The sequence below is a fragment of the Paroedura picta genome, chromosome 1 (assembly GCF_049243985.1).
Source record: "Paroedura picta isolate Pp20150507F chromosome 1, Ppicta_v3.0, whole genome shotgun sequence".
NCBI lineage: Eukaryota > Metazoa > Chordata > Lepidosauria > Squamata > Gekkonidae > Paroedura > Paroedura picta.
The window spans coordinates 166,844,143-166,860,108 of NC_135369.1; the positions used below are offsets into that span (position 1 = coordinate 166,844,143).

General features: G+C 43.5%; 1 long non-coding RNA gene and 1 pseudogene across 1 annotated transcript in view; both read right to left on the reverse strand.

The window, feature by feature from the left end:
* LOC143820154 (uncharacterized) overlaps positions 1–15,966 on the reverse strand; it is a 175,142-nt gene that overhangs the window by 124,967 nt on the left and 34,209 nt on the right. The window lies entirely within an intron of this gene.
* LOC143820090 (cAMP-regulated phosphoprotein 19 pseudogene) lies at positions 5,257–5,576 on the reverse strand (annotated as a pseudogene).

Sequence of the window (15,966 nt, forward strand, 5' to 3'; positions counted from 1 at the left end):
GTCTGTCCTGAATCTACTGCCCTTCAGCTACACGGGATGCCCTCGATTTCTGGTTGCCAACTCTCGCCACCCCATGCAACACAAGGAAGACTTATAAAGTTGCCATATTTTGCCAAGTGATCTGAAGAAACACAGTTCATTGATGCATTACTAATCTGTTACTTTTCACTTCAATTTAGGTGATCTCTGTGGGACATCTCTTTGCACAGCCTCTGCTCCTGGGACTTTGGTGGTGGTGGAAAAAGCTGCCAACGTGCAGCTGACTTATGACAAGTAGGGTTTTCAAGGTAAGAGACTACCGAGGGTGGTTTGCCATTACCTGCCTCTACATAGCGTCCTTTGAATTTGTTGGTGGTTTCCCCTCCAAATGCTAAGCAGGGCCGACCCTTCTTAGCTTCCAAGATCTGATGAGATCAGGCTAGCCTGGGCCTTTAGCAGCAGCCTTATGCTTGTGAACTGAACAGGTGAGGCTTTTTCCTGGTGTGTAGCTAAATGGTGCAGAAAGTTATAATGTTCTCTCTGTTAGGCTGCTTTTCCATGAATACTTGTTTCCTCCTGAAATATTTAGGAAGTACGCTGGGGAGGGGGATTAGAAACTGTGAAATTACGAGAAGAACAGCAATTTTTTCTTAAAACCAATTTTATATAAGGTCCCATTCAAAAATATCCCAACAACGAAGGTGGGACTGTCTTCTGTTCTTTGTCACTGTGGTGATTTAGTGTGGATAGCACTTTCTTCCTTGGGGGCTGGGTGTGGGGACAAAACTCCTCATCCAAATGGGCCAGGTTTGGGGTGTTTTTTTTTTTGTTTGTTTTAGTTATTATACTAATTGCAAGAAAAACAAGGGACAAAGCTGACGTTCTCCCTGCTAGTCTAGTCGTGTCTTTTTGAAACCTTTCTAACCATTTTCTAAACCTCTTGGGGTAGTGATTAAGAGCAGCAGCTTCTCATTTGGCAAGCCAGGTTTGATTGCCCGCTCCTCCACATGCAGCCAGCTGAGTGACCTTGGGCTCACCACAGCACTGATAAAGCTGTTCTGACTGAGCAGTAATATCTGGGCTCTCTCAGCCTCACCTCCCTCACAGGGTGTCTGTGGAGGGGAGAGGAAAGGGAAGGCGAATGGAAGCTGCTTTAAGACTCCTTCCGTTAGAGAAAAGCACAGCAGCTTCTAATCTGGTGAGCCGGGTTTGATTCCCTGCTCCCCCACATGCAGCCAGCTGGGTGACCTTGGGCTCGCCACAGCACTGATAAAGCTGTTCTGACTGAGCAGTAATATCTGGGCTCTCATCCTCACTTCCCTCACAGGGTGTCTGTTGAGGGGAGTGGAAGGGAAAGCAATTGTATGCCGCTTTGAGATGCCTTCGGGTAGTGAAAAGCGGGGTATAAAAAACCAACTCTTCTTCTCTTCAGTCTTTCTGTGAGGAGCAATCTCACACTGGCTCCTACCCTTTGGATTCACTAAAAAACAAAAACAAAAGCTTCCAAATACAAATGAACATCACTTTATAGGGGCTACAGCTTACTGTGTTCTGCCTCCAGCCCACCCACAGCCCCAAGCCTCCATCCCTGATTCCATTCCAGAACAGCTCTGAGCTCAGCTCCTAGGCTAGAAGTTTTAATTTCAAGAGTTGGCAACCATATCTCGATGATATATCACATGGAAAGGAACATTACCATTTGAGTCTGTCATTCATATTGATTTTGGTCGTCATGGGAATGGACTACATGAAAGCCGCTACGGTGCTGTAACGATGATGTATTACCTGGGGTGTCATCTCTCAGCTCTTCTCCCCAGTTATATTAGATCTACAATACAGATGATTCTTCCACCTCTATGTTACTAGCATTATCAATCTTCCTCCTGTGGACTGTAAATACCCTGTGTGCTTTATGACACATCCCATTACTTCAGTCCAAAGCCTCAATTCCTTATGTTAACACAGCCTTAGTGGGAAGATTGGCCCCGATCATACTCCTAGGATTCCATCTTTAGTATACGTCTTGCTATTATCCAAATCAGCGCCTCATATCTTAAAGGAAGTGTATAAAACATGTATGAAGCCACTGAACGAGTACATCTGCATGAATTTTTATAAAGTTGATTACATAAGAAATGAGTCACACAACATTCATAACTAAGCAGCCGTATAAAACCTTGGCCCAGTTGTCCTCTCTATTACCAAACAGATATTACCGTGCGCTATATATAAGAGGCCCACCACGCAAGTGAGGTACATTGTTACGAGCGTCTTACAATTATTTTGATGGAAAGTCTAAGGGAATACGTTAAAAAAAGAATGAATCACAAAGAGAGTAGAAGGGCAGGGAGAGAATGATTTGCTGCTTCATGAGTAACCCAATGCCAGGATTAGAAGATTTCAGGAAGTCATGTGTATGCTCAAAAGAAGTTCATTTTGGTGCAGTGATCAGGAACAGATGGAAATGTTCACTTGGATAGCATAGGACAGAGGTAACGCTTGTAGTCAGGGAAATGTACACGGAGTGTTAAAAAATATATATACGCATGCTAAGGTAGTCCAAACTTTGTGCCAAGAAAACCTTTTCATGTGCAGAATTTGGCTTATGCATCTTAAAAAGACAGCACAAAATTGCTTATTATGCTTACTTTGGTCTAGGGCTGGGAGCCATTGGGAGATGGAACTATGCCGAACACAGATGAACACAAAATGAGCTAAGATGGCAGTGGCAAGCAGAATACCACTGGGGAGCGCACAAGCAAGGGAACAAGGCCATGACCCTCATGGGAAGTTCCCACCATGTATCTCAACACACTATCACCAGACATGAAGATTTTGAAGAAGAAGAGGCACCAAAGCCTCTATGAATCCGCTTGAATGCCTTTTAAGGCAAACTAAATCGGTAGCCATTACCGATTACCCACATCATCCTAGAATTAGGTACTTGTTGCATATAGCATATCATATCTATTCTATGAATAAAATGCACCCAGCTCTAGACACATTAAAGCTACTATGCTATATCACTGTGCAACAACAGACTCAGTTTTTCGGTATTACAGGCTATTAATACAACATCAAACCTAGTGTGGGTTTCTCCTTCAGTTTCTTATATTCAGTTTTGTGTGTGTGCGTGTGTGTGAACCACAGGTATTAATTTCATTCCTTGGGAAATAAAAGCATGCAATATAGTGGGCTAGCCCAATAAACATGTTATGATTAAACTTGCACACAATTTGTCTCCGGGAACATGCTGCATGCATATTAAAACATATTCTTCTCTCTCTCTTGGGGGATTTTCCATGGCAACATGAAATCACAAACAGGCCTTAAAGCGGTCTTGCAACAGGAACGAGATCCTGTTCATGGCACACTGTGCCTAGATCCTGTTCATGGCACACCGTTTGTAGTCCAGAAAATATATGTAGCCAGCAATGGCCTTGGCAATCCAAAACATAAATGACAACTTGCATGTGTCACATTGTGTCAATGTACACTCAAATGTAAATGGCAACAGGAGTTGTTGTTGCTGGGGGGCAGCAGCTGGGGGCCTCTGGACTATAAGGCTCCTCCTAGGAAGAGGCATGAGTCAAAAGTCTCTTAGCCCCTGGGTTATTGGGTCTGGGCATACTGTATTACTCTAGATACCTTGAAACCACTAACCAGTTAGGAAGGTAGAAAACTAGAGGGGGAGCAGAGACTGGCCAGTGTTTTTCATAGACTGCCACATGCACTAGGTAGAAATTATGGGGGAGTGCTTGCTGCATGGAGTTTTTGGCTCTCAGGGAGCAGATTCATATCCGAGGCTCGTGTTGCTGATCTAGAGAAGCTGAGGCAGAGAGACCAGAACGGTCCTTCTCATGGGCTGACAGCTCTTTTGATAGAATCATAGAATCATAGAGTTGGAAGGGGCCATACAGGCCATCTAGTCCAACCCCCTGCTCAACGCAGGATCAGCCCTAAGCATCCTAAAGCATCCAAGAAAAGTGTGTATCCAACCTTTGCTTGAAGACTGCCAGTGAGGGGGAGCTCACCTCCTCCTTAGGCAGCCTATTCTACTGCTGAACTACTCTGACTGTGAAAAAATTTTTTCCTGATATCTAGCCTATATCGTTGTAATGATGTTGTGGAGAGTGAGAGTCTTGATGTCAGAGGGTATCAGGCTGAGGAGGGATATGATCCCTTAGAAGACTAGCTACAGACTAATATCCTCTTCTACCAAGAGTCCCCCTGGGGGACTGGGAAAAGGTGGGCTTCTGGTAGTGGGCTCTTTGATCATTAGGAATACAAAGGGGTGTTTTTACTGCATGGTGACTTGGCTGCCTGATGCTAAAGTTTGAGGCCATCGCATGCTGTCTAGATGGGTGGATAGATCGTGCTGGAGAGAGGTCTGCAGTCACAATGCACATTAGTACCAATGATATTGGAAAATGTAGAGCCAGCTTGGTGTAGTGGTTAGGAGTGCGGACTTCTAATCTGGCGCGCCAGTTCAATTCTGCACTGACCCATATGCAGCCAGCTGGGTGACTTTGGGCTCCTCACAACACTGATAAAGCTGTCTTGACCAAGCAGTGATATCAGGGCTCTCTCAGCCTCACCTACCTCACTGGATGTCTGTTGTGGGGAGAGGAAAGGGAAGGCGATTGTAAGCCGCTTTGAGACTCCTTCGGGTAGAGAAAAGCAACATATAAGAACCAACTCTTCTTCTGGTTGTGTGGTTCCAGAGGAAGAAATTAGGTCACTAGTCAGAAAGTTAAAGGACCTCAAAAGTAGCCTTTTCAGAAGTTCCACTTCCATGCTTAAAGCCAGCTAGACAGGCCCAGACCAGGGGTCTCCCTACATGGATGAGAAAGCGGTGCTGGGGGAGTTTAGATTTGTTAGCCACTGGGGAACTTTTGGAGACAAGCTAAACCTGTACCCCCCAAAATGGGTTTTGTTTGAACCAAAATGGAATCAGGCTGCCGGCGATTAATATCAACAAGGGAACAGAGCAACTTTTAAAGTAATCCTAGGGGGAAAGTCAACAGAGGCTGGGGAGCCTTTGGTTTGGGATAAGTCAGTCCAAAGGGATGATAGTTCTAACAAAGCATGTCCTTAAAAAAAAATCAGTGCATTGTTTTCAACTTATCCAAGGACCACTCAACTTAATTTGTAGCAAGACTCTCTTACAGCACAGCTACCACTACCTGCAAAGCGATTAGTGGAAACGAAAAAAAAGTGAGAAATAACTATTAAGGAAGGATTAGTGGAATTAAAAGTTTCATGCAGTTCTGTGAGTCAGCCAGCCAGTTTGCTAGCCTGAATAGATGGTTTTCGCTGAGAAAGGTCTTGTGGAGTAGGACTGTGGTCACCCGTAACTTCAGGCTGCGGTAGGGAGCCGCTTGTCCTTCGTTTTTGCTTTCGCCAAGCTACAATCCCCAGAATCAAAATACTTGTGTCCATTCTGAAGGCTCATTCTCAAGAAATCCAAGCCCCAGGGCTTTTGTCTCATATGAGGCTATCTGGCTTTCAACTGCTTCTTCAGCTTTCTCCGGGCTAATCACCTTGTTTTCCATTTCCTTCTGCTCCTCTGCAGAAGTGGGCTCCAGGCTTTATGCAGACACAGTGTGGCTTCCCACATGACAGCAGCCACTCTGACACGGTGAGGAAAGGCTGAAGGCAGCAAAGTGCAGCCATTGCTGCCATCACAACCACACACAAGATGGCTGACCCTTCAAGGACAGTGAGTCCACAGGTTCAAACTTCTTCCATCCAAAGGGATGATTCCATAGACCCTTTGGGTAATATTGATAGCTACATAATAGAACTTAGGAATGAAGGTAGAGTGGCATCTGAACGCCATGTGTGGTGACTAAGGGTCTGGGGGTGGTGAGGATTACTGGAGAGGGAAACACATTATAGGTGTATGGCCATGCTAGATGTCCCTAAGCCAAGATGGGGGAGCTTGGGGTGCTTGGTGTGGAATGACAATTTAGATAAAGTAGGTATTTCAGAAACATGGTGGAATGGGGAAATCTACAGGATACAGTCATTCCTGGGTATAAGCTCCTGATCCGGGCGTTCCATACCAGTAGCTCCAGGAGTCCAAATGCTTACCTGGGTACCATGATGATCCTGCAATTACTGGAAGGGGTTGACCACCTTGTTGGACAAGGAACGGTTCACAGGAACCTGACAACATCCTGGCAAATTTGATCCTGCTGGCGATCACAGATTTGGGCTGCTGTTAGCTGATGACAAAATTGGTTTGCAGCTGCCTTTTGTCAGAGTATGCAGATCATGGCAGCAACAGCTGCCTAATCGTGCCTGTGGAGCTCACAGATGGCCTAGGTGTCATGTCTCATTATGCCAATATAGATTGCCTGGACAGTCTGCGCAATTACATATGAGATCCACAGGACATGTGAACCATTCTACAGCAAAGGAAGATCATACCTCAAAAGCAGAAGTTTTCCCTTTGAAATGAAGAAGCTGCTTGGTGTGCTGCTTTGCTGAGATCCTAGTAAGAGACTCTTGGCCAGAGATAAAGCCTACCCGTTCCATCCAAGACTGTGGGGTGAAGGCATTGACAAGATGGCAATAAGACTGATTTCTTCACCAGTCAGCCACCACATTAGTGATGGACAGACATGGAAGAACCCAAGTCAAAACAAAACTTAACAAGATACTTCTTGGAGGACCTGGAGTATGAACAACTCTGCGGTGCATCTGCCTTGCTTTGCTCCTGGAGAAATGTTGTTGCATGCACAGCTCTGTTTTACCCTTTTCTGCAATCTCAACCCAGCTGCATTATTTTGCTTTATTACAAATCTTTGCTATTGCATCCCAAGGCTACTGCAGTTTGCAATCCACCTCCTGATGAGAAAGGCAGATTATAAAGGAAAATAAATCAAAACATCCATGATTTCAATTAACACAGCTGAAAATATGTGCAAGGTGAAGGTATCCATCAGGTTTTTCAAAATCTACAAGCGAATTATTAATAATAATTTGATTACTAAATTGCCACTCTTAGCCACTTCATTCAGTGCCATTAACCTGCATATTGGTTTTGTAAATATTTCAGTCATATGACAGTAGATGTCCACATTTCATTTCTATGATAGTGTTGACCCAGATACTGACCATGATGTGGTGATCTGTAAGACCAGGCTTTCTCAACCAGGGCCTTGTGAAACCATGGGGCTTCTTGACAGCCCTACGGGGGTTTCCCAAATGGGCAGGAGTTAATTAATTTTTAATATATTTTTAAAATGTGTTAGAGAAGAAGAGTTGGTTCTTATATGCTGCTTTTCTCTACCTGAAGGAGTTTCAAAGCGGTTTACAGTCGCCTTCCCTTTCCTCTCCCTACAACAGACACCCTGTGAGGTGGGTAAGGCTGAGAGAGCCCTGATATCACTGCTTGGTCAGAACAGCTTTATCAGTGCCGTGGCAAACCCAAGGTCACCCAAGCTGGTTGCATGCGGGACAGTACGGAATCAAACCCAACTCACCACATTAGAAGTCCACACTTCTAACCACTACACCAAGCTGGCTCTTGGGTGATATGACCCTATTAGGTCATGTTGACCTGACCCCCCCTCCCCAATGGCCAACAGTGGGCCTGGAGGGGTGGGAAAGGGAGGGGCCCCAGGTAAGCGTGTACACAGCTATGCTTCCCAACCATATTCTGCAGGATCACGCCACTTCTGAGGTTTCTCAGAGCCTGAAAAATGAGTTTCTTAATGGTAAGAAAGTTGAGAAAGGCTGTGTTAGAGCATTTCACAGCCCATCCCCCAAATGAGGCATTCAGGGAAATGCAATGGCCTTATGTCTCAGAACTAAGGACTGCTATCTTTCCCACATTATGTATTGCAGTTTGTCTGTGCTATATTCATTTCAATTCTGCTAGCCTGTTCTGTCCTGGCTACTGAATCACTGTACCATCCTAAGGAGTTACAACCCTCTAAGCTCACGAACGTCAATAAACTTGGGAGGGGATAACACTACTTCGGATTGGCACTTTTAGGATCCCAGTTGTAACAGTAACCTTTGTAGATGTCAAATAGAACATTTAATCTCAGGATGGATCTGGTAGTGCTTGTTATAGCTGCCACTCAAATACATTCTGCAGCCACAGTCACCCTTCAGCAAACCTCTAGTTTTTCAAAGAGCATCCTTGATCTCTTCCCCAAAAGCAAACAGAGACAGGAGCAGGGGGCAGAAACTGGAAACGTCAATAATAAATTGGGCCAGCTGGAGCAGATGATTGGGGGGCATTCCATCAAAGTAGGCTTGATGTGTGACTAATGTCCCTTCCCAAGTTGTCTGACAGAGCACAGCCAGCCAGAATGGGAGTCAAATGAATGGGTGACACTGCAAAATCTCCATAGTTAGGACATGGAAAACCATAATACATTTCAGCCTGTCAACAACGACAACAAGCCTTTAAAAGCATATAAAAATACAATATAAGAAGGGAAAGTGCAAAAGGATCCACTGCTAGTGAGAACAAATTTCAGCCTGTCTAGACTTGTCCCCAATTGATGTAACCAAAAAATATATAGGCATATAATTCTTAGAAGGACTAGTTCTAAATAAATAAAAATAAAAATAATACCTTGGAGTCTTGGGCAGAGTCTGCACTTACTTTCTTTATTCCATTGTCAATCCTGTTGAATTCAGATCGCTTTGAACTCGGGTCTTCCTCTCTCTCTACCCCCCCTCACCATTGAAACAGGAAGGTCTTCTGCACGTGGTTAGGGTAGTTCAGAAGGGGGGGGCAAGCCTCTTTCTTTTCTTGAAGGGGGGGGGAGAGGAGCCAAGCAGGGAACCTCTTTCTTTTCTTGGAGGGGGTGGGGGAGAGGATTGAAAAAGGCAGAGAAGGGAGAAAAAATCCAGGACTGACAGCAGTTGAGAGAAATTAGGGGCTTCTCCTTTAAGGCAAGTGTGTCACATGACGAGGTGTATCCTATTAGAGGTTCTCTACCACGGAGTTTTCTTTCCCAATCCGGATATTGAGGATTAAAAGCAGTCTAAGATATCGCACAATAAAGGTAGGGTCACTCCGGATCAATCCTTCTTGCTGCAGAAGGAAAATTAAAATCGCCCAAAATCCAGACGGAAATCGCATTCTGTGTAGAGGGCAGGGACTGAATTGATCTGGGGTTGGAATAAAAGCTCCGGGCAGTTTACACCTTGGATTGGGTTTCTGCCCATTGTCTCTTGCCATATGCTGTGGTTTGCTATTGCCTGTCTGCATAGAGACCCTGATATTTTTAGTGGTCTCCCATCCAAATACTAGCCACGGGTGACCCTCACCTTCCTAGATCTGAGAAGAACAGGCTAGCCATGTCCTCGAACAGAATTGCCAATAAACATAATAAAGGAAAATATAATTGTACAATTCCCCAAACCGTCTATGATCACTTCCTTACAATTTAAAATATGAGCAGGGTTTATTTAACAAGGAGGGATGGAAAATCAAACTAGGACATACATGAACAAATTTGACTGTCATTTTGGGCTCTATTGGTAATGTGGAGGATGAAGAGACTGGAAAAGATCCCAGGGCCAAACTATACCAATTATATTTGTTGTTGAGCTGGGTCTGGGTTTTCCAGATCTAGTTCTCTTTCTGAGTAGCTGCAGGGTTGTCATTTTAAAGATCAGAGAAAGCACTTTTCAACTTAGAACCGTGGCAAGGGCAAAGGAGGAGCTCCTGCTCCTGCACCCCATACCCTTTTAAGAAGTTGAAACGACCCCAACAGGGAGTTATTTAGAAGAAAAGAAGAAGAGGCACCAAAGCCTCTTCTTCCTCATGGAACTTCAAAACCTCCATGGCCCCAAAATGACAGTCAAGAACTGTTGTGCTATATTCAGTATCTAATCCACTTTGGGTACCCAAATAGATGTTACACAAAAGATCTGTGTGTGTGTAAACATGTGGGTTCCGGCTGCTTGAGTCTGGGAAATAAAGATTGCATTAAAACATTTGATTTCTTCCTTATCAGCATCTGTAGTTGGGGCATAAGCTTGAATGATGCTTATACTGATAGGCTTTTCCCTTGGTTAAGTGTACACCTGTATTTATTTCTGTCCTTCCTCTCAAGTATTGACAACGGTAGAGTTCCTCTCAAGTATTGACAACGGTAGAGTTATGTCCTAGTTAATTATGAGCCAGTCACTTATCTGATACTGCAAGGTCTACCTTCAAGCATATAAGAACCAACTCTTCTTCCTTCTTCTTCCTTCTTCTTCCTTCTTCATCTTCTTCTTCTTCTACCTTCAAGCATCAGCAGTGTGGGCTAGCACTTTCAGTACTGCAGTGAGGAAAGCCAGCCAAGGACTGACTTGAGTGACAGATGCATCGGCTTAATAATTGATAGATAGGAGAAGCCTTATAAGCCTGATGTGGAAAACACTGCCCCTCAACAGGAGCTGCAATTTGGATGCCATCTTTCATACCTTTAATTTTACTTATTTTCAGATAGAGGATCAAATAAGAATGCAAAGGAATCCAAACATCTAGGATAGCCCGCCATATTCAAGGCATTGGTCTTAAGATATATAAGATTGGTGTGACTCGGTGCTTGCACAGGGTGATGCCCTCTAGTGTTTTCTTGGCAGACTCAAGGGTTTGCCATTCCCTTCCCCAGTCATTACCGTTTACCCCCCAGCAAGCTGGGTACTCATTTTACCGACCTCGAAAGGATGGAAGGCCGAGTCAACCTTGAGCCGGCTGCTGGGATTGAACTCCCAGCCTCATGGTCAGAGTTTCAGACAGCATGTTGGCTGCCTTACCACTCTGCGCCACAAGAGGCTCTTCTTAAGATATATATGTATATGAGCGCTACTTGGACTACTTTTGTGATCTGAGCCTCCATAGAAAGGGAGGCACCAAAGATCACACCCAAGTTCCTGGCGGTAGGTACAGCTTATGGGTAAACACAATTCCTGATCGTTTTGTTCCTTCAGGGCTCATTTTGGCTTTTTATTATTTTGACTGCATATTAATAAACAAGCATTTGCACTCAGCCATCGTCAGATTGAATTTCTTCAGATAGGTGACTGGCTCATAATTAACTAGGACATAACTCTTCCTTTGTCAATACTTGAGAGAAAGGGCAAAAATAAATGCAGGTGTACACTTCATCAAGGGAAAAGCCTGTCAATATAAGCATCATTCAAGCTTATGCCCCAACTCCAGGAGCTGATAAGGAAGAAATCAAATGTTTTAATGCAATCTGTTATCCAGGAAGAAACTGATCACACACCTAGACAAGATGTGCTCAGACAGACAGACAGATAATTTGCATCCCATCCCATCCCTGCCAGTTCAGAGCGGTTAACAACATTTTAAAACCATACACCATGAGATAAAACAGTAAACAATTTTTTAAATCCTTCATTTAAACAAAAAACACCTCCAAATGTTGTCTCTCTATGGAGTTTGTCAGAGCTCCTATTATATCCAGCAGCTGATAGTAGAGACAAAGATAGTAGAGACAAAGAGAACTATTATACTAACTGGTATAAAGAAATAGAAGAGAGCAACAAAAAACGAAGAACAAGAGATTTGTTCCACTTGACCCAAAAAATCAAAGGGAAATTTAATTCATGGTTAAATCAATGCTGAAATGCATTAACTGAACAGGACAAAACATAATCTGAGAGAACAGTGACTGGTTCAGGGTCACCTAGCTGGCTGAAGGTGGTGGAGTAGGGATTCAAACCCAGCTTTCCAGGGTGTAGTCTGCACAGGTCTTTTTTATCCACTCCCAGTTCATTTGAACTGCAGTCTACACTGAATTCGATTTCAATTTTGACTTGGGGTGCTTTAAATTTTCCCTTTGCAACATGCATGATTGATTTGTGGTAACCCTACCTTTCCCCTACGATATCCTGGATCAGATATAAGCCTCTATATTTGAAAATCCGGCATCAAGAAGAGTGCAGCTTCCTGCTTTTTGCGAATTAACTCCTTTCTCCATGCCTGATAACAAACGCAGTCTTCCCTGATTGGCCAGGGCATCAGTTCAAAGTTCCTGGTTGCAAGTCTTGCCTTAAAGTGACTGTGCTCCAGAAGCCCTAACTTCTCTTGGCTCCCCTCCCCCTTCTGAGCTTCCCCAATCGAATGCAGAACACTTTCTGTTTCAGTTGGTGGGGGGAATAGAGGAAGACCCGAGTTCAAATAGATCTGAACTCAGATCTGTATTATAATCAGTTTTTAGGGCCATGTTCTCTAGTTTCATATATTATTGCCACTCTTAACCACTACATTACACACTGGCTCTCAATTATATAATAATATATTCTCGGATCTTTAAAGTTTGTATTATATTGTGTTTTTAGGGCCATGTTCTCTAGTTTCATATATTATGGAATAATTATTAGTTGTCTGCATTTTTACTGCATTAAGAACAGAAGAAGAGTCCTGCTGGATCTGACCAATGTTTCATCTAGTCCAGCATCTTCTCTCACACAGTGGCCAACCAGTTACTCAGGAGGGCCAACAACAGCCCCCCCCCCCACCAATGGATACCTTATATTAGGAAGGCAACAGAGGTGCTCTGAATCTGACCCCCCTCCCCCCGCTGCTAGTGGACGGATGCATGGTTTGAATTTGTTTCATCTAGTCCAGTACCTTGCCATGAGTTTGCATTCATAAAGGGCAGACTGAGAGGCACAGAGAAGCAGACTTGCCCATTTGCCTTTGCAGAGCTCCTGCTGCCAATGTGGGCAGCAAGGAAGCTCAACACCCCCATTATCTGGGGGGCCATCCAAAAAATAATAAATTACTTTGAAATTATTTATGTTTCTTTTATATCCCAATATGGGGCAATGGGGGATTTATTATCTTCATCATAGAACTATTCCTAGATTTTGGTATCGATGCAAAAAAATAACACTGACTGCTTGTGATTTATTTTCTTCTTGGAAAAAAAAATCCAAGGTATTCTTTGATGCTATTCTCTGTGATAGTAAATCCAGACCGTTTTTATTGAGGGACACCTTTCAGTTTAAATGGTTCTCTACCAACCTGACTACCCTCAAACAAACTGGCATTGACTATGACTGCATATTATCTCTGGATGAGACTTCCATCATGCATCTAATTAAACACAGGATTTTTAATCAAGAACTCCAAAACATCCATCCGATTGTCCTGGCAATCTTAGTCTCCAAGTGCCCCATGGGGGTAATGTCGGCTTATTTCTTTAATTTGGTGAACCTCCTCTATTGGAGAGTGTTTATGCTCACATGGTTCAATGTTTTCCCATCAAACGTGATACAAGGAAGATTTGGTAAGACCCCTTTCAAAAGCAGATGATGTCCGTGTGAACTAAGTGCGCCTGAAAGGATTCAATGCATTATACTTGATTGCCTTTTGGTGCTCCATAGAGTTTTGGTACTTTTGGTGCTGTCCATAGAGCTGGGAGCGATTGAGGGCAGATTGAGCGATTGATGGGGACAACAGAGAATGAGGTGGCTGGATGGAGTCACTGAAACAGTCGGTGCAAGCTTAAATGGACTCAGGGGAATGGTAGAGGGCAGGAAGGCTTGGAGGATCATTGTCCACGGGGTTGCAATGGGTTGGACACGACTTCGCAGCTAACAACAACAATACGGTCCAGCGAGGGCATGTTGTGCCCCTTATATGCAAGATGGAGGCCTCATAAAAAATGATCCGATTTGTCGATTTCTATTAAGTGATAAAACAAGCCTCTTGTGGCGCAGAGTGGTAAGGCAGCAGAAATGCAGTCTGAAAGCTCTGCCCATGAGGCTGAGAGTTCAATCCCAGCAGCCGGCTCAAGGTTGACTCAGCCTTCCATCCTTCCGAGGTCGGTAAAATGAGTACCCAGCTTGCTGGGGGGTAAACGGTAATGACTGGGGAAGGCACTGGCAAACCCCCCATATTGAGTCTGCCATGAAAACACTAGAGGGCGTCACCCCAAGGGTCAGACATGACTCAGTGCTTGTACAGGCGATACCTTTACCTTTTACCTATTATTAAGTGAATAAGCTGTCAAAGCCACTTTTCTTACAGCTGATTTTTTGTCTACAGTTCTTAAATCAAAACATTTCTGATGGATTATGACAGTTTCCTTTGTTCTTAGCCTGTTTTATGCCAATAAAGGTATTTGTATTTGTGTGTGTGTGTGTGTGTGTGTGTAAATCCAGACAGTAAGAGCCCCTGATACAAGAAATGACAAGTAGAAAGCTGCTTGGAATACCTTGAGCATGTTCGCAGAGAGTGTTTAGTTCCTCATATACCAAGCTGACACGTTTGACCTTAAACTGTCTTATAAAGACTATTCATTTCGGTTACGTAACCGCTTTGGTCTTTCAATATGTGAGGTATTATTGCTCCCTTAAGCAAAGACAGGAGATCTACGGCTCCAAATTAAGAGGAAATATATTCACTCGGTGAGTTATGTAACAGCGAGCTGGAAACTTAAGGTGCCAGCTTAGCTTTCCTTAGAATGAGAAATTATACCAGCTCTGATCTTGAATGAAAAGACCTGAACAACAAATGAGCCAATTTCAACAGAAATTATTCCTTAGATATACAAAAAATTGTAGGCACTGAGCTTTGTGTTTCACATTATTTCAAATATATACAGCCTGCTTTTATCCTGACAGCTCTTTAAAGAGCTCATTTATCGATCAGGAAGTGAATACATTTGGTCAAATTTCATACAGCTTGCTTATTATTGTAGCTTCTTTTTCTATACCACTGCAATTGTGTATTCCTAACATGGCAATCAAGATTTACAGAAGACCCTTGTGGGGATGGAATATCTGGCCATGGCTGCTGTTCTTAGCAGATCTGTGCATTAAGAGATTTGTTGAGCAGAGGAAACAAAGGCTCTGTTTTCATTGCGTATCTGTGTGTTTCAAGTTTCAGGCTTGGAGCATAATTCAGCCATTTCACCGAACTTGTACAAAGAATCAGACTGATACATTTCAAGGACATCAGCCCAAGTTTTGTACTGGTTTAATTGTTTGAATGTACCATGTGTGACCCATCAGTGGTGGTATTATTATTATTATTATTATTATTATTATTATTATTATTATTATTATTATATCCCGCCTCCCCCCGGAGGCTCGAGGCAGGTCACACAAAACCAATCCCCTAAAAACAGTAATAAGACCAATAAAACATAGTACATTAATCACAACAAGGCAAGACAAGAATGGTGGCCATATTATTACTATGACAGAAGCTGTGTGGGTAAGACTGTACATACAGGATGCATCTGTGTTCTGATTTTGAAATATTGCAGCCAGATTAGATAACACTTTGTCTATTTTTATTCATTCATTGAATGCATTTTCAAATCTACCTTTCTCTCCACAGAGGATTTGAGGTGGATCACAGTATTATGGTATACTAACAAAAAAGTCCGTTGTGGGAAAAATACAACAGGCTCTAAATCCCCCGCCACCAATGGTGCGGGTGCCGCCGAGGCCTGCTGAGGCTGCAGCAGGGCTGCTCAGGGCAGGGATGAGTATTGGGTGGAGGCTCCCTGGCTTCCCCACACCTGTGTGGGCACCTCCGAGGCCACTTCGTCAGATACACAAAAACTTACTTTTGTTAGTCTTAAAGGTGCCACTGGACTCGAATTTTGTTCTGCTACTTCAGACCCACACGGCCACACACCTTAATCTAATATTATATATGATTTACACCAACAAGAAAAATTGAAATCTATAAGTACAATGGCGTTGAAGGCCAACCATAGGCTTGGACCCTGCTTTAAAGATCTGTGAATAGAAAGGGGGATTTTCGTTCATTCCATCTTTCAGTGTCTTCTGTCTCCCAGGAACAGCATTTGGGGATATCTGGCGCTGTAGCAAGGGAAAGCAGGAAAGTCACACTCCACAGTTGGAAATTCTTCAGTCCGTGGAAATTTTAGGTGTGATCCAAGCCACTCAGCCATTGGAACTACTATGCATGTATTGGAAAAGCTATTTGAAATAACGCTGCCCAGGGACATA